Source organism: Vicia villosa, unplaced genomic scaffold, assembly GCF_029867415.1.
Source record: "Vicia villosa cultivar HV-30 ecotype Madison, WI unplaced genomic scaffold, Vvil1.0 ctg.001791F_1_1, whole genome shotgun sequence".
Classification (NCBI taxonomy): domain Eukaryota; kingdom Viridiplantae; phylum Streptophyta; class Magnoliopsida; order Fabales; family Fabaceae; genus Vicia; species Vicia villosa.
Window position 1 is genome coordinate 212,809 of NW_026705728.1, and position 22,090 is coordinate 234,898.

Below are 22,090 nucleotides of genomic sequence, written 5' to 3' on the forward strand. Positions count from 1 at the left end.
TGACAAGAAGAAGGTGACATGCTATGAATGCAAGGAACCTGGACATTACAAGAATGAGTGTCCAAAGCTTCAGAAAGGAAAAGCCCAAGAAAAAGTTTGAAAAGAAGAAAGGTCTTATGGCTACTTGGGATGACTCAGATTCTTCTGATCAAGAGTCAGACTCCTAAGATGAGCAGGAAAACATAGCGCTGATGGCCACTGTTGATGATGAATCAGAATCTACATCAGACTCAGACTCTGAAGAGGTATTTTCTGAACTTTCTAGAGATGAGCTAGTTTCCAGCTTAACTGAAATTCTGGAAATCAAAGCTAAACTTAGTATCAAATACAAAAAGCAGAGAAAGTTCTTTGCATATGAAACTAAGAAGCTTGAAATAGAAAATGCTGAACTTAAAGAAAAAGTTTTAAAACTATCTAAAGATGCTGAGTCATCTTCTAGTTCAGAAAAGTCTATTCCAAGTGTGATCTTCCTAAGATTTTTTATTTGCTTTTATTTACTTTTCCCTCATTTACTTTCCGTACCCAACCATGAAACTTAGAACGCGAGAACATTGAACGACAGTTTTTCTCTACCAATCTCTGTGGACTACGGTACGATATAACCTATATCAACCGGTAATAGATAATTCCTATTACGTCTTGCTTGCCGCTTTACCGCTTCAGCAAAATGGCGTCGTTGCCGGGGATTGGGTTTGAGATTAATAGCATTGCGATGGTTTCACGTTTTAAGTTTTGTAAATATGTGTATATCGTATATTTTGTGCATAGACGCATACTTGTATAGTTATACTTGTTTCGTTTTGTTTGGTGAACTTACTAAACAAGTCGAACTCGGATTAGCTCTTAAATTACATATCTTCACTTTTCAACTTGTTTAGTCAATTCCTCCATTCTGTTGTAAATTTGTGTTTTTACACATACTTGTATATACTTTTGCTTTTGATTCGTTTTGTCAAGTGTTTGTGCATGACGTTTTCTTTAGGTGGCGTTTGAGGCGAAAGCAATGGTGTACTGCGAGGAAGTTTCTTACCATTCGCGAAACAATAAAAGGCGTCGAGCTAACGACGTAAAATGAGCGCTTGTTGGGAGGCACCCCAACGGTTTTATTTTTCTGTTTGTCTATAAATGAGATGTATATGTGTTAAGTGGAGGCACACTTGAATGTCTGTTTTGTTGCACTGGTTTTTGTCTTTCTGGTGTAGCGCGCTTAGCGCGGTCTGTAGCTTTTGGCCAATGAATTATTTTTAATGATTCATTTGGCTCTCCTTTTTCCCACTTACACCGAGGCCTTATAGTGTAGTAATTATTAGTAATATGTTTTAATTCTTTTGTTGTTGTTTAGAATCAAATTTTGTCCTGATCGCTTGGAGTCGCATTTGGTAATTCTCCAATTTTGATAGATTCAACATGCCAATTATGCGGTAATGATTGTTCGAATTTGTACATAGCAAGGTACTCGTTTATCGCTTTATATAGGAAAACATGTTTTTGGATACTTTTCATTTGTACAAATTTCATATTATTCATTCTTTTTGCATAACTTGCTCATGACTTGAATCACATTAGTTTCCCCTTTTTATCATAAATGTGAGGTGGCTTTCCATTGTATATATATATGCGAGAAACCGACAATTCTTGTTTTAACTGGATATTATTATGTTTAATCTTTCATTTGTATTGATTTTGTGAATGCACGAAAGTGATCAAGGCACTTGTTTGATTTTGAGCACAACTACCATAGCCAGATATCAATTCACCTTATTGTTTTTGCTTAATGCTTGTCTATGAGCGTTTGGTTTTCAATTGTTTTTGGATGTTGATTCTTTGTTTTCTTTAACCCTCAACTATGATTTATAGTTTGAATTTTTACTTTGCCTTAGAAAGTATGGAGTATTCAATGTATATTGTGTTTGGTTTTCAAGTTGTGAAAAAGAAAAAATGTGAAAAAGAAAGAAAAGTAAAAGAAAGAAAAGTAAAAGAAAGAAAAGAAAAAGAAAGAAAGAAAAAAAGAAAAAGTGTGAAGAAGAAAATAACAAAAAGAGTTTGAAATAAGATTTGTGTTAATAAGTATTGTGTTTGGTGTGAAACATGTGATGAGGAAGAAAGTTTGATTGAAATTCCTTTGTTTGAAACTTTGTGGAAGTAATTACTCCCTTAGGTTTAGGAAGTAATTACTCCCTTAGGTTTAGGCAAGTTTGATGTGGAATTTTTGCTAGGCGTGACTCGTGATTGAGCTTGTTTTGTTTTAGAATGTTTTGTATGATTTTTGTAATTAGGATCCGTTTCGTTTTCATGTTATCGTTGTAGGATTGTGGTAAGTATTTACTTTTTTCATACGTTATTGTTTGAACTGTACAATTGTTTTGTTTTTCCAAATCTTGTTGATTCTTGATTCTTTGATTTTTACTTTTACGATTTGAGTGTTTGGCCTTGTTTGAGGACAAACAAATTCAAGTTGGGGAGGGTTTGATAAGTGCCAAAATGTAGTTATTTTGTATATGTAAATAGTGGCACTTATCGAGACTTTTTGTAATACCGTTTGACTAATTCTTCGTTTTTGTGTATATTTGTATCGTTTGTGTTTTGTTACGTTTTCGTGTAAATATATATCGTTTGATAGTTTTGTTGGCTTTTTGTAGGTATTTATGCGTGTTCGAAGCTTTGAGGAATAAAGTGTTGAAGACACGGCGGCGAACGCGTTTTTAAAGAAATAAAAGTTGCTGTTCTGTTGAGCCCGCTTAGCGCGCTTTTTTGGCGCTAAGCGCGGTTTGGAAATTGTGAAGACCAAGTCGGGCAGAAAGTAGGGCGCTTAGCGCGGGTATGTGGCGCTAAGCGCGCTCTGGCAGTTTAAGAAAAATAAAGGAAAACGCGCTTAGCGCGGTAGGCGTGCTTAGCGCGGTCTGCGATTTTCAGTTTTTGTATTTATAGTTCAAAACATAATTTTTAGGGTTTTTATCACCTTTTTCCCCAATGGAAAAGCTCTGATCCATTTTTGATAGTTTAGAGGCTTAGGAAACGCCATTGGATGCTACATCATGTGGATTGGCTATGGATTTGTCTCAATTGCCTTGACACAGTGGGTGTTTCCGGTTCATCTTCTTTCTTCCCTATGTTTCATTCCAATGGTGGGTTTTGTATGTATATTTCTACTCTTATCATATGTACATTTGTTGATCTTGGGATCGTTTATATATTCACTTTACAAATCAACATTTTTGTTGTTCTTGATCTTTTTGCTTAAATGCTCTGGATTTGTGTTGTTGTAGAAATAGACATGATAGATCTTGATTAGGAATGATAACTATTATTTTCTGAATTGTAGAAATAGATTTGGGGCTAATAATCGTAATGGGTATCAAATTTAATGCCTCCGTGTTGTTTGTGTTGGTTGAGACATCGCTGATGTAAATATATAGTACGGTTGAGCTTTCGTCGGTGTTGCAGAAATGGACACTGATGTGGCGTCTCGATTGATGCCTGGTGATTTTGTTGTTGTGTATTGTGAATGTTGAGCGATAGATCTTCAGATTTAAGTATTCGACGGGTAGAATGAAATGCAATTCCATAACTATCTCTCTTAGACTATTAAGATTGTTTATTTGCTTTTATTTACTTTTCCTGCATTTACTTTCCGTACCCAATCATGAAACTTAGAACGCGAGAACATTGAACGGCAGTTTTTCTCTACCAAAATGTAGTTATTTTGTGTATGTAAATAGTGGCACTTATAGAGACTTTTTGTAATACCGTTTGAATAATTCCCCGTTTTTGTGTATATTTGTATCGTTTGTGTTTTGTTACGTTTTTGTGTAAATATATACCGTTTGATAGTTTTGTTGGCTTTTTGTAGGTATTTATGCGTGTTCGAAGCTTTGAGGAATAAAGCGTCGAAGACAATGTGGCGAACGCGTTTTTGAAGAAATAAAAGTTGTTGTTCCGTTGAGCCCGCTTAGCGCGCTTTTTTGGCGCTAAGCGCGGTTTTGAAATTGTGAAGACCAAGTCTGGTAGAAAGTAGGGCGCTTAGCGCGGGTATGTGGCGCTAAGCGCGCTCTAGCGGTTTAAGAAAAATAAAGGACAACGCGCTTAGCGCGGTAGGCGTGCTTAGCGCGGTCTGCGATTTTCAGTTTTTGTATTTATGGTTCAAAACATATTTTTTAGGGTTTTTATCATCTTTTTTCCCCATGGAAAAGCTCTGATCCATTTTTGATAGTTTAGAGGCTTAGGAAACGTCATTGGGTGCTACATCATGTGGATTGACTATGGATTTGTCTCGATTGCCTTGACACGGTGAGTGTTTCCGGTTCATCTTCTTTCTTCCCTATGTTTCATTCCAATGGTGGGTTTTGTATATATATTTATACTCTTATCATATGTACATTTATTGATCTTGGGATCGTTTATATATTCACTTTACAAATCATCATTGTTGTTGTTCTTGATCTTTTTGCTTAAATGCTCTGGATTTGTGTTGTTATAGAAATAGACATCATAGATCTTGATTAGGAATGATAACTATTATTTTCTGAATTTTAGAAATATATTTGGGGCTAATAATCGTAAAGGGTATCGAATTTAATGCCTCCGTGTTGTTTGTGTCGGTTGAGACATCGCTGATGTAAATAGTACGGTTGAGCTTTCGCCGGTGTTGCAGAAATGAACACTGATGTGGCGTCTCGAATGATGCCTGGTGATTTTGATGCGTATTGTGAGTGTTGACCGATAGATCTTCCGATTTAAGTATTCGACGGGTAGAACGAAATGCAATTCCATAACTATTTCTCTTAGACTATTAAGATTGTTTATTTGCTTTTATTTACTTTTCCCGCATTTACTTTCCGTACCCAATCATGAAACCTAGAACGCGAGAATATTGAACGACAGTTTTTCTCTGCCAATCTTTGTGGACTACGATACGATATAACCTATATCACCCGGTAATAAATAATACCTATTACTTTTTGCTTGCTGCTATACCGCTTCAGCAGTTTGGATGAAGGATAACCCCTTTGTAGCTCAAGTGAGGACGAGAGCCTCAAAGCACCAACGAAACCATGACCTTTAAAGATCCTCGATCCCATGCAAGATTTATTGATGAATGAATGTATGATGTGTTACATGACCTAATGCAAATGCAATTGCGAATAAATGAGAACAATGAGCCAGTTAGAAGTGAAATTGGAAGGAAAATTTTGGGGTGCAACATACAATTTATCTGTTTTCTTCTCTTCGTGCCCTAACTCTCTTTCACCGTTTCTCTTAATTTCTCACGATTGCACAGAATGACAAAATACGGTCACTCTTTCCCTTTTGTTAAACTTACCCATTGGACTTCTAATATGATCTTCTCATCTTACCCTCATAGTTTCTGCTCCATCTATTATTATTTAATTAAATAATAATTCTAGTTAGCAATTTCAAACAATTTATACTAATTATCTATATTATTATATTATTCTAATTAACACCTTAATCCACACTACCCCACATACACCACACATATACATCACACATCAAATTCATCCAAACACCGCATAAACTCCCAGTTACATCACAATACTCATAACTATCCATATATTCATATTAAATCAATTAACTAATTAATCTAAATTTCAGAATATTACAAGATGCACCAAAAACTCCTACCTCTGCACTAGGAAAGATCATTATTTCGACATTACATATTTCAAGTTGAACAAATATTTCCGTTGCGATATGCATGATTGAGAAAACATGAAGTTTAATATGTGTTATAATTTTATTAGGTGCATGTTATGTATGTATTTTATTGGTTTTCATTTTTTATGGAAACGACATGTGACACCCTTTGTTGTATGCATGTTATCTTACTCTGTTAGTATATTTAAATATTTGGGGTTTAGAAAAAGGGTGTTACACTACATTTTCATAAAAACATCATAATAAAAACGTCCTGCTCTGTAACACTGATGTGTCCGCAAGTGCACGGATATATCGAAGTAATATAAAAGATTGTCAAACCACATAGACCAATGTCAACCTACTGTAATCTATTGTTGCTTTGTAAAGCTAAGGCTAATGAATGTTTGATTAAGGGGAACCTAAGAACTAAAATTGAAATAAAACTAAGATTAAGATAAATATAGGAGAAGAGAGACCGGAATGTGATTCTGCGTACTTCGGGAACTCTGTAATTCGTTGGCTTATAAAAATGTTAAAAACATATTTAGTAGAAAATATTAGCTTAAATACTAAACCTCACACTCTCGTGGTTTTGAATAAAGTCACGCTCCTTAACCGTAGGATTCTGCTCTCGCTCGCCCACTTAAATCAAAGAACGCGGTTTGAAAACTAAACAAGTTCTAATTAATCCTAAAGCGCTCTCGCTGTGTTTAGGATTAATGCCTAGTTTTTACTATCTGGTTCGATCCCCACGCTCTCGCAGTGCCGGTTCGAACCTTAATAGATTTCTCACTCTCGTGACGAAATCGTGGTAAGTAACCTCTCACACTCGTGACAAGGTTACCGAAATTACGAATAAAAACTAAAGCCAAAACAGAATTTAATAATAATAATTTAGGCCAATAAAATAATTACCGAGTCTCGTCGGAGACGACGGTCCTCACATACCGGACTCAAAATAATTTAGCCGGACATAGAATTAAGCGTAAACAAATTAAACATGCGGATTGAAATTAAGAAGAACATGACAATTAAATTAGAGACGATAAATAAGAATAAACAAGAAAGCATAAAATAAAACCTGTAAATGATGAAATAAACGGTACTGGAATTAACTTCTGAAATAATCTTCGCGTAATGAAAGGAAACAAAAACTAAATTTAAATGTGTGGTAGTTCCTCGATGTGAGAAACTACCACTTTTACATGGTTGAAAAACTGCCTAAAAACTAAAGAAGGAGAAGCTCTGCCGAAAAGAAGAGATAAACGGCGTCCTCCTTTTTGCTGCTAAATGATCAGTATTTATACTAATGGTATCCAGGCTTAGGTTGAGAAATTGTAGGAGGAGATTTAGCTGCTTCCATCTCAGTAGCAGACTTTTCGGAGGAGAAATAGGTGGAGAGAAACCAGGGCTTGACGAACGTTTCTTTCTGGGCGTGAGTGTGTGACTCACGTCACACACTAAATAAAGGAACATGCCGACCGGCAGGAGGGGGAGGGCGCCGACCGGCGTGGATGGGCTGGCGGCGACCGGCAGGAAGGGGCTGGTGACGACCGGCAGACCTTACAACTGGTCATTCCTGCGCTTTGGGCCTTGGTCACGCTATGGGCCTTGGTCCTTTTCCTCTTCATTCCTTCGCCTCCTCCCTTTTCTTTTATATTTTATTCTATTTTTACTCCATTTCTACCTCTTTTTCTTCCTTTTCTCACATGAGCTTGTAAACATTAAATCCTGAAAATACAAAGATATAATTTATGTAAATCGAATCAAATATACGATACATTTACGTGTTATCAAACACGTGTTCGCAAATTATTTAAAATCAGTACTTCTTTGACGACAATAATAATAAATTAACTTTCTCGTAGTGTAATCCAAAGCTCAAAAACATCTTTAATAAAATACTCCATAGAGCTTCATCATTCCTGATTCACAATTCAAACATCTTAAGTACCATACCATGTAGTTCAAAAATCTCAAAATAAATAAAAGAATACAATTGTTCCAATCAAACGATCCCAATTGTTCCTCGCGGCATCGTTCGCCCGGCGATCTAGGAGCGAAACCCCTCCCCCATACATTTTCCAAGGACTCAGCATTTCTCGCCTCGAGCTCGCCCAACGGCCTAGAGGCGAAAGCTGTTTCTCCCGGCACCTGGGTGATTCGCTCGGTGGATTTGCGCGAACAAAGATTCTCTATTGCGCTCCCTACACAAAACCAATCTCAAATTCTTGCGATTTCAGTCCAATATCAGTCCCAAATACACATAAGCATCATGTTTTCACAATACAAAAACAACACATCATCATAGGCATTATGTATATCAAATCATAGTATTACCACATCAATTTCTTCACAATCCTCATATTATCACAATCAAACAAAAGCCCCAAAACACAACTACAATTATCTAAACCTTGTATCAATTAGAATAATCACGATAACTCCCCTTACCTTAGATTTCGAGCTTTGATTATTGTTTCAAGCTCTACGGTTTATTCTGTTTTCTTCTCTTCGTGCCCTAGCTCTCTTTCACCGTTTCTCTCAATTTCTCACGATTGCTCAGAATGACAAAACACAATCACTCTTTCCCTTTTATCAAACTTACCCCTTGGACCCCTAATATGATCTTCTCATCTTACCCTCGTAGTTTCTTCTCCATCTTATGTTATTTAATTAAATAATATTTTTAGTTAGCCATTTCAAACAATTTATACTAGTTATCTGTATTATTATATTATTCTAATTAATACATTAATTCACACCACCCCACATACACCACGCATATACATCAGACATCAAATTCATCCAAACATCGCATAAACTCACAATTACATCACAATACTCATAATTATCCATATATTCAAATTAAATCTATTAAATATTTAATTAAATAATTAATCTAAATTTCAGAATATTACAAGATGCACCAAAAACTCTCACCTCCACTAGAAAAGATCATTATTTCGACATTACATATTTCAAGTTGAACACTTACTTAAAAGTTTTGAATATCCTATCTCGAGAACCAGCTACAATATATTGGATGTAATATTATAATTAATTAATACATATAAACTGAAATTATATATTCGTTAAATATAAAAAAATAAAAATCATAGATGATGCAATAGGTTATATGAGATGGCAAGACTCTGAGAACTAACTAGCACCTGTAATATGGGTGGGACAGCACGTGTACGGTGGTCAGCTTAGGGTTTTGTTCCATATGAACTTCATAGATTAATTCAAATTGATAAAACCAAAAACATGCATTTTAAATTGTTGACCAAAGTTAATGTAATCCAATTTCTTCTATTTAAGGCGTGGGGTTGCACACACTTTCTTCACATCAAATCAACCTTTGTTTCTTTCTTCTCTTTTTTCATTGGAAAAATGGTGCTCTTTGGTTAACTTAGTACTGAGCTTGGGATCAAAGCACCCGGTGACAAATTCTTCAATTACTTTCTAACACAACTTCACGAAATGCAAAACCATTGTGAAAGAGTTCATCATACCAAGCTGCACGAAGGTGAAGACTGGCATGACACTGATACAGTTAAACACTGAACTTATATCATAGGTAATTAATTATATTTCTAATTCAACAAACTATAACTTTTTCTTTTTAGTTTTTTTTTTTTTTAAGGTTGGCCCTTGTAATTCTTTTATAAAACAGATGGTGAAGTACACACATGTTATGAGAGTTTTGAAGAAGTTGATAAACAGAACAAAAAGAACACTTGGAAGCTGTTTGGTGGAGACATTGACAAGCACTATAAGAACTTTAAGCTCATCCTTGAAGTAATTGATAAGGCTGATGGCGCTGCTGCTGCTAAATGGACTGTTGAGTATGAGAAGATCAATGAGAACATTGAGCCTCCAAATGGATGGATGGAGTACCTTAGCAAATGCACTAGAGATGTTGATGCTCATCTTTCCAAGGCAAGGGCCGCTCGAAAAGATTAAAGAAATAATGGCTTAGTGCAACCTTGGGGTTGGCTTAATTAAGTGTTCACCTTTATAATTAAATAAGTGTGATGTTTCTGTAATGATGTTGTTGCGTATGCATGTTGGCTTATGTTGTTCTTCCGTTTGTATATATGTGTTGGGTCAAGAGTGTGTCTTCAATTGTATGATGCATATCAGTAAAAGGATATATGTGCTTTTTTTAGTTTATGATTGTATTTTTTTATGCAATGATTGTTCTATTTGAGAAAAATATATAACTTCAAATGTTAAAAAACATATACTTCCACAAGTTTATTGAAAAATGAAAGACATTTTAATTCAATAGCAAAAATATAATCAAATAATAACAACAAAATTTATTAAAATTAAAAATCAAATTTAGAAAAACGATTTGGAATATGATTCTTTCAAATATTTGAGATAAAGTGACATGATATTTGTTTTTTTTTTAAAGCAAGATATATATATATATATATATATATATATATATATATATATATATATATATATATATATATATATATATATATATATATATATATATATATATATATATATATATATATATATATAAAAACCATCCAAAAACAAGTACAAGGATACAATACCAAAACAAAGAAAATTACAAACTATTGAAACTTACCAATGGGTTACTTCTAAACTCATAGAAGTTACAATTTGAATGAGTAATTTTTCCAATGAAAGATCATCTCCATATGAGGGCCTTACAACTCCAAACCACGTCCCTCGAGTTCCAAGAAGCATTGTTGAAAACTATATCATTCCTATGTAACCAAAGACTCCACATAATAGCCAACCAAACGATTCCCTCCTTCCTTCTTTTGACTTTCTTAGCTCGGCAAAAAGAACTCCAATAACAAAATCCCTCCTTAAAATCCGAAAAACATTGAAAATTCATTCCTAACCAATCAGACAACTCTCTCCAAACAATACCGGAATTCCTGCAAGATAAGAAAGAATGGTTTAAAGATTCATGAAATTCATCAAAAAAAAACATTCTAAATTCGAGGAAGAATTAAGAATATCTTTCCGTAAAAGCGAATCTTTCGTCGGGAGTTTATTGATGAAACATCTCCAACCAAACGCTTTAACTTTTAAGGGGGCATCCACCTTCCATAAAGCAATAAAAGCCGATTGAAAGCGATTATCCGGGCCAAGAGGAACATGTTGCAAATTCAAAGTTTTATAGCAAGAGGAGACAGCAAAAGTATCAGCCACTCCATGCTGCCATGTGACTATCTCAGGTCTGTCGGAGTGCAGAACCGCTGCTGCTGCCAGCATCATGGAAAACCGATGCAATTCAGCATCCGAGTGGGACAATGAGGCAGCCGGTATACCGAAATCACCCCAAACCCACCTCCCCTCACTCCAACCACCCAAGGCTCCGATTGAAGCATCTTGTAAGAGAGAAGCGTTAAAGAGATTCGGAAAGAGATTCTTTAAAGTTCCACCTTCCAACCAATTAGCATGCCAAAAGGATATAGAAAATCCGTGACCAACCTGAAAATTAAAATTGTTAGCAAAAAAATCGTTCGGTAACTTATTCCCCACCAAAGATAAATCCGCCCACCACACCGATGAAACTTTATACTTCACAAACTTCTTTATACCACCGCTCGCCCTTAATTTCACGTCCACATATCGCGCCTTCAAAACCCGAAACCACAACTCATTGGAAGCACAAAAAATTCTCCAATTCCACTTTAAAAGAAGCGCTTTGTTAAACTCATCCAATCTTCTAAAACCAAGCCCCCCTTTATCAACTGGAAGACACAAGTCGTTCCAACTCACCCAATGCACTTTCCTCTTCTCCTCCGTTCCTCCCCACAAAAAGTTACTTTGCAATTTATTTAATTCCCCGATCACTTTCTTAGGAGCTTTGTAAAAAGAAAAAGTAAAAATCGCCAAACTACTCAACACCGATTTTAGAAGCGTGATTCTCCCTCCAAAACTAATCCACCGGCCTTTCCAAGAGTTCAATCTCCTCCTAACATTATCCAAAAGAGGTTTCCAAGAAGAAACCCTCATAGGATTTGAACCAATGTAAATCCCGAGAAATTTGAAGTTTTTATCCTCCGTCTTATAAGAAAGAAAGAAAATGAGTAGCAACTCCCATAAAGTGAGGATTAATGTTAATACCAATCAACTTACTCTTATGGTAATTAATACCCATACCCGACACCATTTCAAAACCCCTCAAAACCGCTTTTATAGCCCATAGATGCTTCCAACTCCCATCGCCAAATAATAAGGTGTCATCCGCAAATTGAAGCATATCTATAAAACATCTACCGTTCACGTTGATTCCTACGAAATCTCCGTTTTCCACCGCTCTCCCCACCAAAGCCTTTAAACCTTCAGCTACCACAACAAAATAAAAGGAGAAATCGGGTCTCCTTGACGAATACCCCTTTCTAAAACGAATTCCTTAGTCGGACTACCATTAACAAGAACCGACATTTTACTCGAGAAAATAACCGCCTCCATCCAAGACATCCAAACTTTCCCGAATCCCATCCTCCGCTACATATACCTAAGGAAGTTCCAACTCACTTTATCATGAGCTTTTTCAAAATCAACCTTAAAGAGAAGGCACTCTTTACCTTCCTTACTAGTATAATCCACCACCTCATTAGCGATAAGCACCCCATCAATCATTTGTCTCCCCGGGACGAAAGCGCTTTGGCAATTGGAAATGATCGATGAAAGCACTTTTTTGATCCTACTAGCCAAAAGCTTTGATATCATCTTGTAAATGCATCCCACAAGGCCTATGGGGCGATAATAATCAAGACCTAACGGGTTGTCATTCTTCGAGATTAAAGAAATAAACAAAGTAATACATTTGGAAAGAACCGCACCGGAATAAAAATCATTAAAACAAGATAGAACATCTTCTGTTAAAAAGGACCAACCCTTCTTAATAAAAAGAAGAGAAATCCCATCCGGACCTATGCTTTTAGAACCGTCACAACTCCACACCGCCTCTTTTATTTCCTCAAGCGAAAAAGGCACCTCAAGAGATAGGATTTCTTCCTCACTCAAAGATTTAAAACCAATTCAATCCAATAAAGGTCTAACAAGGTGCTCCTCCTTGAATTTAGCTTCAAAGTGAGCTCTCACAACCTCCTTCACCTCTATGACCGAGTTAACAATCTCTTCACTAGAATTTAAAAAGCTAATATGGTTTCTCCTCCTCCTCCCTTTCATAACTCTATGGAAAAATCTACTATTAGAGTCCCCATCATTTAGCCATTTTAATCTAGCTTTTTGGATAAGCATATTCTGAATGATAGAAAAACACTTAGAAAGGGGGGGGGGGGGTTGAATAAGTGTGACTTTAAAAACTCTTAAGATAAAAACAATGAAAACAATATTTTTATCCTGGTTCGTTGTTAACGAAACTACTCCAGTCCACCCCCTTATAGTGATTTACCTCAACTGAGGATTTAATCCACTAATCAATCTTGATTACAATGGTTATCCACTTAGAAACACTCTAAGTCTTCTAGAGTACTATACTGATCACAACTTGATCACTCTAGGAAATCACCACTTAGAAACTTCTAAGTCTTCTAGAGTCTACTGATCTCACTGATCACTCTAGGAAATCACCACTTAGAAACTTCTAAGTCTTCTAGAGTCTACTGATCTCACTGATCACTCTAGGAACCTTTTACAAATCAATGTAAAATAAATGTTTACAAGGGTATGAAATGCTTATTAAAAAGCTATAATCACAACTGTGATATTTCTCTAAAGTACTAAGCTTAACACTCACTAAATATTACAATAGTTTGTGAGGTTGAATGATGAAGTTCGCAAGTTTTGATTTCAGTAGCGTTTCAGTATTTTTGCAAGTGTTGTTCTTGATTGCTTCTGATCAGAACTTCATATTTATAGGCATTTTGAGAAGATGACCGTTGAAATGCATTTAATGCATTGCGTGACTAGACAGCTTTGCATTTAATGTTTTCACTGTTTTGTCAACTACCTCAAGCCATGCTTTTCTCTGCATTTACTTACTTTGCCTTTTGTAGCTTCTAACCTTCCTTTTGTCAATCAGAGATTAGACTTAATAGCCTGTCATCTAGTACTAACTTCTTATCTCAGATTTGTGAATACAACGTTTGAATAATCAGAATCAGAGTTACAGCTTGGTGCAGAGCATCTTCTTGTCTTCTGACTTTGAAGTGCTTTAGCGTGATACCATAAGAACTTCAGTGCTTCTGCTTCTGATCTCATGTTCTTCTGATGCTTCATAGACCATGTTCTGATTCTGTTGACCATCTTCTGATGTCTTGTGAGAGCATGTTCTGATGTTGCAATCCTGAACCTTCTGAGTCAGTGCTTCTTAGCGCTGAATTGTGCATACTCCTTATATATTTCCTGAAATGGAAAATGCATAGGATTAGAGTACCACATTGTCTTATACAAAATTCATATACATTTTTATCATCAAAACAAGATTATTGATCAGAACAAATCTTGTTCTAACATATTCTCCTTTAACGTAAGATTAAACCAAATACTCTTTGAGGCTTTGATCTTATTTAAGTGAGCCTCCTCCTCCCAATACTCTCTATCATCCAAATCATTCAAAACTCTAACACCCTCCTCAACATCCAAATCAATCTTCCCAAAGACATTTTTTTCCCACCACTTCAACCTATCTTTGATCAAACGAAACTTCTCTTTCAAAACAAAGTCTCCTCTCCCTTGCACATATAAGCTCTTCCATTCTTCCTCAACAAAAGAAAAGAAAGACTTATGACTAAACCATTCATTATTTAATTTGAACGGTTTTGTGCCCCAATCCTCTTTATCAACCAACAACCAAATCGGACAATGATCGGAAACATCCCGTGATCCTATCCATTGACCAACCACACCCCACTTCGAAATGATACTATCGGAGATAAGAAATCTATCAATCCTACTCTTTGATTTACCATCCCCACTAAACCAAGTAAACTTCTTACCTTTACAAGGGACATCAACTAAACCACTTTCAACAATGAACTCCGAGAAATCTTCCCACTCCACATTGCTACTTCTAATAGAATGACCAATTCTCTCACTCCGCTTCTTAACCGCATTGAAATCACCCCCTATAATCCACTCCCCATCTTGGTATGTATTTTTCAATTCCAAAAGACGAGACCATAATTGTCGTTTTAACAGCAAGGAGCAAGAAGAATAAATGTTAACAATATAATAAACACATCCCTTCCAAACCACTTTCGATCCAAGGAAACCCGGGCTACGAAAACCAGTCAAGACCGAAACAACATTAGGATTCCAAATTGACAGAAGGCCCCTTGCCATACCCTCCGAACTAGAATAAGAGAAATCCACATCATTCAAACCCCACAAACTACTAGCAATATCATCAGTGACTTCTAACATTTTAGTTTCTTGTAACAGAAAAAAATCCGCTCTACCAAGACCAATTAATCTCCTAATCCTTTTACGCTTAATCAAACTACCTCCTCCCCTTATATTAAAGCTACAGATAATCATTTAAAACAATTCAAATGCACCTTCTTACCTTCCATCCGTACAAGCCCCGGAGAATGAGATTCTGGAAAAACATTCTGAACTTCCTTCTTTTTCTAATCGGGTATCACACCAAGCTTAGAAATAACATCGCTCAATTTTTCATCACAAGAGTTGTCAAAATTATAAAGAGTTCTAATGTTGCATCTCACAATATCCGAATTACCAGGAATATTATCAAAAAATCCATTCCCATAATTGCCTCTGTTACTGGAAGAGGATAGAGAAAACGTAGGCAAACACTTATTAGGGAATACCTGAGTTGGGCCTTCAATAATCTCTTCACCGCCCCTGAACAAAGAACTGGGTCTTTTGTTAACTTTCCTTGTGGGCTTAATATTGAAACCGCTCCTGGGCCCACCCTTAATAGCAAGAGAATTAATAGATACAATTTTCTTTTTTCTACTTTTTTTTCAGCGAAACCCCTACGCCTGTATTGAGAGAAACACCTCCATCAACATAACACGTGGCCCCACCTTGAGCAGAAAAAGGAAACGCTTTCTCCTTTGATACGGGAAACCTGAAACGGTACGATCCGAAGAAGATTCAGGGACATGAGAAATTATATTAAGATCCATACTTTTCTTCTCAAAGATATCCTGAATGGCTTTATCAAAAGAAGCACCCGCCTCCCTACCGTTTGACTCTACACCCAGAAGATTAACATTGTTCTGATGATGTTGGTTGGGGATTTCGTTTGGAGAGAATATCCTTTGAAGAGTTACAAATCGAAGGAAGATGGTTACTGATGACCATTTCTGAGTTTAAAAATGGCTACTGACGACCATGTTTCGAGGATGTTGGTTTAAGTTGGAATAAAGATGGTTAGAATTGGAGCTAATTCGAAGAAGAATATCTTTAAAAAGACTTAAACGTTTTTGCGAAATACGTAAAGTACAGAAGCTGGACGTGTCTTTGTGGCATTCTCGATTCTGGTTGCGTTGCTACGTGTCGAAAGAAGATTCAGGCGGGATGATTTGAATTTCGAAGTAGTTTGTGTAACCGCACAAAGACAGATGGCATCCCAGGGTTTTCTTGTGGGCAACGTGGCGTTAGATTAGTATAGGACCGTTAGGGTCGAAATTAGTATAAATAAGGGTCTTATTGTTAGGATTCCGTGTGTTCATTTTGTACAAATCACTCACATACTGCTCAAGTATCAAGTGTTAAGAGAACGAGTTTCGCTGAGAAATGTACGTATGACACCAACACCATTTTAAATACATTTGTATCTTTCTTTATTTAAGTATCTTTTGATATTACTGCATTTCGTTTACTTTCTGTCATTTGCATTCCTGCGCTCTTTATTTTCATTCTATTTAGTTTCGAAGCATTTAAGTTTCTACACTTTAAGATTCTTGCACTTTACAGTTTTGTCTTATATTTTATCTTTATCTTACCCTTCGCTGATGTTATATTTACGTGTATAACAAGGTGATTGCTAATCTTTATTTCTTTGATTAAGTATTTCTTATTTCGAGACAAGCCAACCATAGACATAATTCGAACTATCATGAATAACAACCTTTTTGACTATGTCCTAGGATCAATCTAGTCGATCCTGCGAGTAACCAAATCATATTTATTATAGTTTGGAAGACTAGCGGTTGTTTACCGGAAATCACCGTAAACAAATTGGCACGCCCAGTGGGACAGTGTCAAACAGATTGTTATTAATTGATTGTTTTGTTTTGTCTAGAAAATATCAAGACCTTGTATGAACCTTAGGAACGGTAAATTAACCCACAGTGCATAACTGATTCCTAAACGAAGGTACAACAAGAAAATGGTCAATGCGGCCAGTGGAGGGGGAAATCAAGATCCCCCACAAGGGTCAGGAACAGTAGCGATAAATTCTACGCACGTTTCGACTTCTACTCAAGAGGCGCCGGCTATACCAGTTTCGACAGGATCTGAACCCATAGGTAGTTCCCAGGCGATACCCGAAAATTCTACAGGGACAACAGGGACTGTACCAGTTTCGAGTTCGACCACCGCGCCTCCATTCATTAGTGCAAGCGAGATACCACCTTTCTCGACAAACGCTGCAAGTCAGTTATTTTCCCCAGGACCATCATCGACTTTCGAAGGTTGGAGACCCAACAATACATATGGAATGCCATATTCATATATGACAGGATTACAAGGATCAGGGCCTACATACACTACAACTAACCCGACGACATTTTCGTCGAATGTCAGTTCGATAGGTCGAAGCGCACAGAATACTGGCTTCTCTGCCCAAATACCCCCTTTTACCACAAATAGTCAAGCAGCATTTCGACAGGAAATGGATGCAAGTAACCATGATATGTTAGGAACTCTTGCCAAAGAATTGGGCTCCATCTTGAATCCGTTAGCAACAAACATTGCTAGGACTAACCAGGATAATGTGGAAACTTTCCAAAAAATATCATCTCAAATAAATCGAATGGCAGATTTTTTAGGAGTTCCACAAAATAGACGAAGGAATAACCAATCAACTTATCAGGAAGGGGAACCCATTCTAGAACAAGTTTGAGCCACAGCACCACCATCTAGACCAACACCAGTCGAGCAAAACCAAGTGATAGACTTAGAAACTCGAAGGCAAATGACTAACGTTGGCCAACAAGCAGTTGCCCAGCAACAGCCTAATCTGGTGGTAGTAAGAAGAAACGAACATCTTGACGAAGTGGTCCATAGGGTTAGGAGAGACAATTTGGCAACAGAGAACAATCTCACTGCCACGATAGAGAGAATAATGGCTAACAATGGCCTTAATACCGGGCTTCGACGCCCAAATTATACATCCCTAATAGCAGAATATATCATGCAAATGGAATTGCCAAGGGGTACCAAAGTACCAAAATTTACTAAATTTTCAGGGGACACCAACGAGTCTACCGTGGAGCACATAGCCAGATATCTGACGGAAGCAGGGGATCTAGCAGGGAACGAAGATTTAAGGATTAAATACTTCCCTAGTTTGCTAACAAAAAATGCTTTTGTTTGGTTCACTACGTTGCCCCCAAATTCCATAGATGCATGGGCACACTTGGAGAGATTATTCCATGAACAATTTTACATGGGTCAAACCAAGATAAGTCTGAAAGAATTGTCTAGCATCAAGAGGAAGTTCACGGAATCTATAGATGATTACTTAAACAGGTTCCGTTTGTTGAAATCAAGGTGCTTCACGACTGTCCCAGAGCACGAATTAGTTGAAATGGCTGCAGGTGGCCTAGATTATTCAATTCGAAAGAAGCTGGATACTCAATACCTAAGAGATATGGCCCAATTGGCAGACAGGGTTCGACAAGTCGAACGATTAAAAGCAGAAAAGGCCAGAGCAAGTAAAAGTTATAAGAAGGAGAGAGTAGCATACGTCGAAGAAGACGACGTTGATGGCGAACCTTTCGAAGATTCATACAGTATGGAAGAGATCGAAATAGATCTTGCTGAGTTAAAAGAGGCGCCACCTTATTCTTGCAAATTGCTCACCCCTTCTAATGGAAAAAATCCAGTAGAGAATGATAAAAGCGATAGATTTCCTAAGAAAACTTATACATTTGATGTCACTAAATGTGACGAAATATTTGATTTATTAGTAAAAGATGGCCAGATAATAGTACCTCCCAATTCAAAAGTTCCTCCATTAGAACAACGGAAGAAGCGAGGTTTTTGCAAATATCACGGTTTTTTAGGCCATAAAACTTCACAATGTTTTCTTTTCAGGGATTTAATTCAGAATGCTATCAAGGATGGACGTCTGAAATTTGCTGACAAAACCAAGAACCATATGAAGGTTGACACAGATCCTTTGAGTGTGGCTGACACTAACTTGTGTGAACCACTTGACGTCAACATGGTGGAAGTATATGAAATTTATGCTGCTGAATCGGAGATAAATTCAGGTGGAAAGCAGGCTACTGAAAGCCTAAATGCCAATTCGATCTTCAATACTGATGTTGAGAATCCTTTGATGCTAAGATGACTGAAGATCTGAAAGGAAAAACAAGTGAGGCCACTGAAGACCTCACAGTGAAGCTTCAGCAAATACGAATTTCCGAGGCTCCTCCGGCAGTTGTTAACATGGTCAATATTAGACGGCCTTTATCTGAAATAGAAGAACTAGAAAAATGGCTGATAAGGGAGAAAGGAAATATTGAAATTCCACCAAGAGGGAACAGCCTGAAGGATTATCTCTGGGATTGTCATGTGAAAAATGGTGGAAAAATGTTGATGTGCCCAAGATGCTCAGTTATGCTGAATCGAAGGGTTCAAGCAAATTTCGAGAGGGCCCTGCGAGAAAGAATGGAGCAGCCTTGGAGAGGAGGAAACTTATTGCTGAAGGTGTACCCAAGGGCCGAAGAAAGCTTGGTGGGTTTCTTGGTCAGATGTCAAAACGATAACTCTGAGATTACATTGTGCCCTAGGTGTGGAGAAGTTTGTGATGAATTACTAGCAAGATCATTCGAAAGGGTGTATCTCTACGTGGGTCAGGAAACTCAAGGACTTCATCCCAACTTGTATGGGTTCAGTATCAGGACCCCATCAAGGAGGCCTGACAGCCCGCACCCTAGAGCTCGAAGGGTCACATTCAAAGTTCTTGCCGACATACCCAGGGATAGATGGATGCAAGCTGGTGCCAGAACCAACAAATGGCGAAGTTGGGACCAAGGAGGAAGAACTGCAATGGCATATAGGAAGCAATTCCAGACTTCCAATCGAGAGATGTACAGGTTGGAGAACTACAAAGGCAAAAATCCTATGTCCAGATCCCAATGGAGAAGGCACCAGAGGATGAAGAAAGCCCAAAGGGAATACAAACCAAGGGAGACTGGAGAATCAAGTAGCAATCAAATCCCAATGCAGGGGGCAAGGACAAATAAACCTCTTGTGGAGCGTAAGCTGTTCGATTCTGAAAATGAGAAAGAAGAAGAAAAAATGCATTCCAGCCCTTGGAAGGAAGACGATAGGATGACAAACGATTTCGACTCAGACGGAGTATCGTCGATAAACCTAAATTGCAATGTGGTGTCAGTACTCCCTCATGAGTTTAACCAAGAAACAAAAGTTGTGGATTGTGAGGAAGCTGATGAGGAAGAGATGGCAAGACACAGACCTGTGTGTTATTATGTGTTGAACAATGGGGCAGTCGAAGAGAAGAACGCTTTCTTCGAAAGGCCTGATGAAGGTATGAGAAATCATTTGAAACCACTCTACATAAGAGCCAAGATTGAGAATATTGGCATTAACAAAGTCTTAGTAGATGGGGGAGCAGCATTGAACCTAATGCCCCAATACATGTTGAAGAGAATTGGTATGTTCGATACTGATATAAGACCACATAACATCGTTCTGTCCAACTATGAAGGCAAGATAGGGTAAACTTTAGGAGTAATTCAAGTGAATTTAACTGTGGGTTCCGTCACCAGGCCAACGATGTTCATGGTGATACCAGCAAAGGCTAATTACAATCTTTTGCTTGGAAGAGAGTGGATCCATGGAGTGGCGGCTGTTCCTTCGACGATGCATCAAAGACTAACCATTTGGAGAGAAGATGGCATAGTAGAGAATATCAAAGGAGATCAAAGTTACTACATGGCTGAAGTCAATCAGGTCAATAAAACTAGTTTCGACAGGAATTTTGCGAACATAGGACCTTGCCATGCTACTGAAGATATATACACTCCAAACAGAAATGCTTTATACTATTTGTCTTTACATCCTAATGGATTCCAATGGAATAGAGAGATAATGGACGGTCCGGAAGATACCTCACCGGTGGAGCATTCACCAACAATACGGCCAACAGGCTGGGATGACGACGTTGGTCATGTTTGAAGCATCTTTTTTCGAAAAGATTTCGGCTTACATAGCCGAGAACAAAAGAAACACAGCTCTCAAAGCCGAGTTATCACACACGACGGTTAGTACGGTTCAAAGAGAAGCAGAAACGAGGGATTCTGGAATACATCCTACCCCCCAGTTCCTCGAAGATCCAGTTCAAGCCAAAGAAATCTCAGGAGAGGAGATGAGTCAAAGGCTGGATGCAATTTACGACGAAGAGCCTTTGGGATTCGAGAAAGACCCAATGGGGGCGAATATCAAAATGTTAGCCCAAGACCCACTCGAAGAAGTAAATCTAGGAGATGGAGATCAGAGGAGGGTAACATACATCAGTGCAAAACTAGAGCCAACCTTGAAGGAAAAAGTCATCGCGTTGTTGAAGGAGAACAAAGATTGCTTCGCATGGGATTACGACGAGATGCCTGGTTTAGGGCGAGATTTGGTCGAATTAAAGTTGCCCATAAAGGAAGGGAAAAAGCCCATCAAGCAAACTCCTAGAAGGTTCGCACCAGAAATTCATTCGAAGATCAAAGTAGAGGTCGAAAGACTTCTACGATGCAAGTTCATCAGAACCACGAGGTATGTCGAATGGATTGCTAATATTGTGCCGGTTATTAAAAAGAACGGTTCATTAAGAGTATGCATAGATTTTCGTGATCTTAATGCAGCAACGCCTAAGAATGAATATCCCATGCCTGTGGCAGAAATGTTAGTAGATTCAGCCGCAGGCTTCGAATATCTAAGTATGTTGGATGGATATTCTGGGTATAACCAAATCTTCATTGCAGAAGAAGAGGTGTCTAAAACAGCTTTTCGTTGCCCAGGGGCCATAAGCACCTACGAATGGGTTGTAATGCCTTTTGGTCTAAAAAACGCTGGGGCAACTTATCAAAGAGCAATGAATTCTATATTCCATGATTTTATAGAAACTTTCATGCAAGTATACATAGATGACATTGTGGTGAAATCTGTTTCAGATAACAGTCATCTGGACCATCTGAGCCAATCATTCGAGAGAATGAGAAAACATGGCTTAAAGATGAAC

At 37.6% G+C, this 22,090-nt stretch overlaps 1 pseudogene; it reads left to right on the forward strand.

Annotated features, from left to right (window-relative positions):
* Positions 1-9,054: 9,054 nt before the first annotated feature.
* LOC131636587 (MLP-like protein 28) lies at positions 9,055-9,832 on the forward strand (annotated as a pseudogene).
* The last annotated feature ends 12,258 nt before the right edge of the window (positions 9,833-22,090 follow it).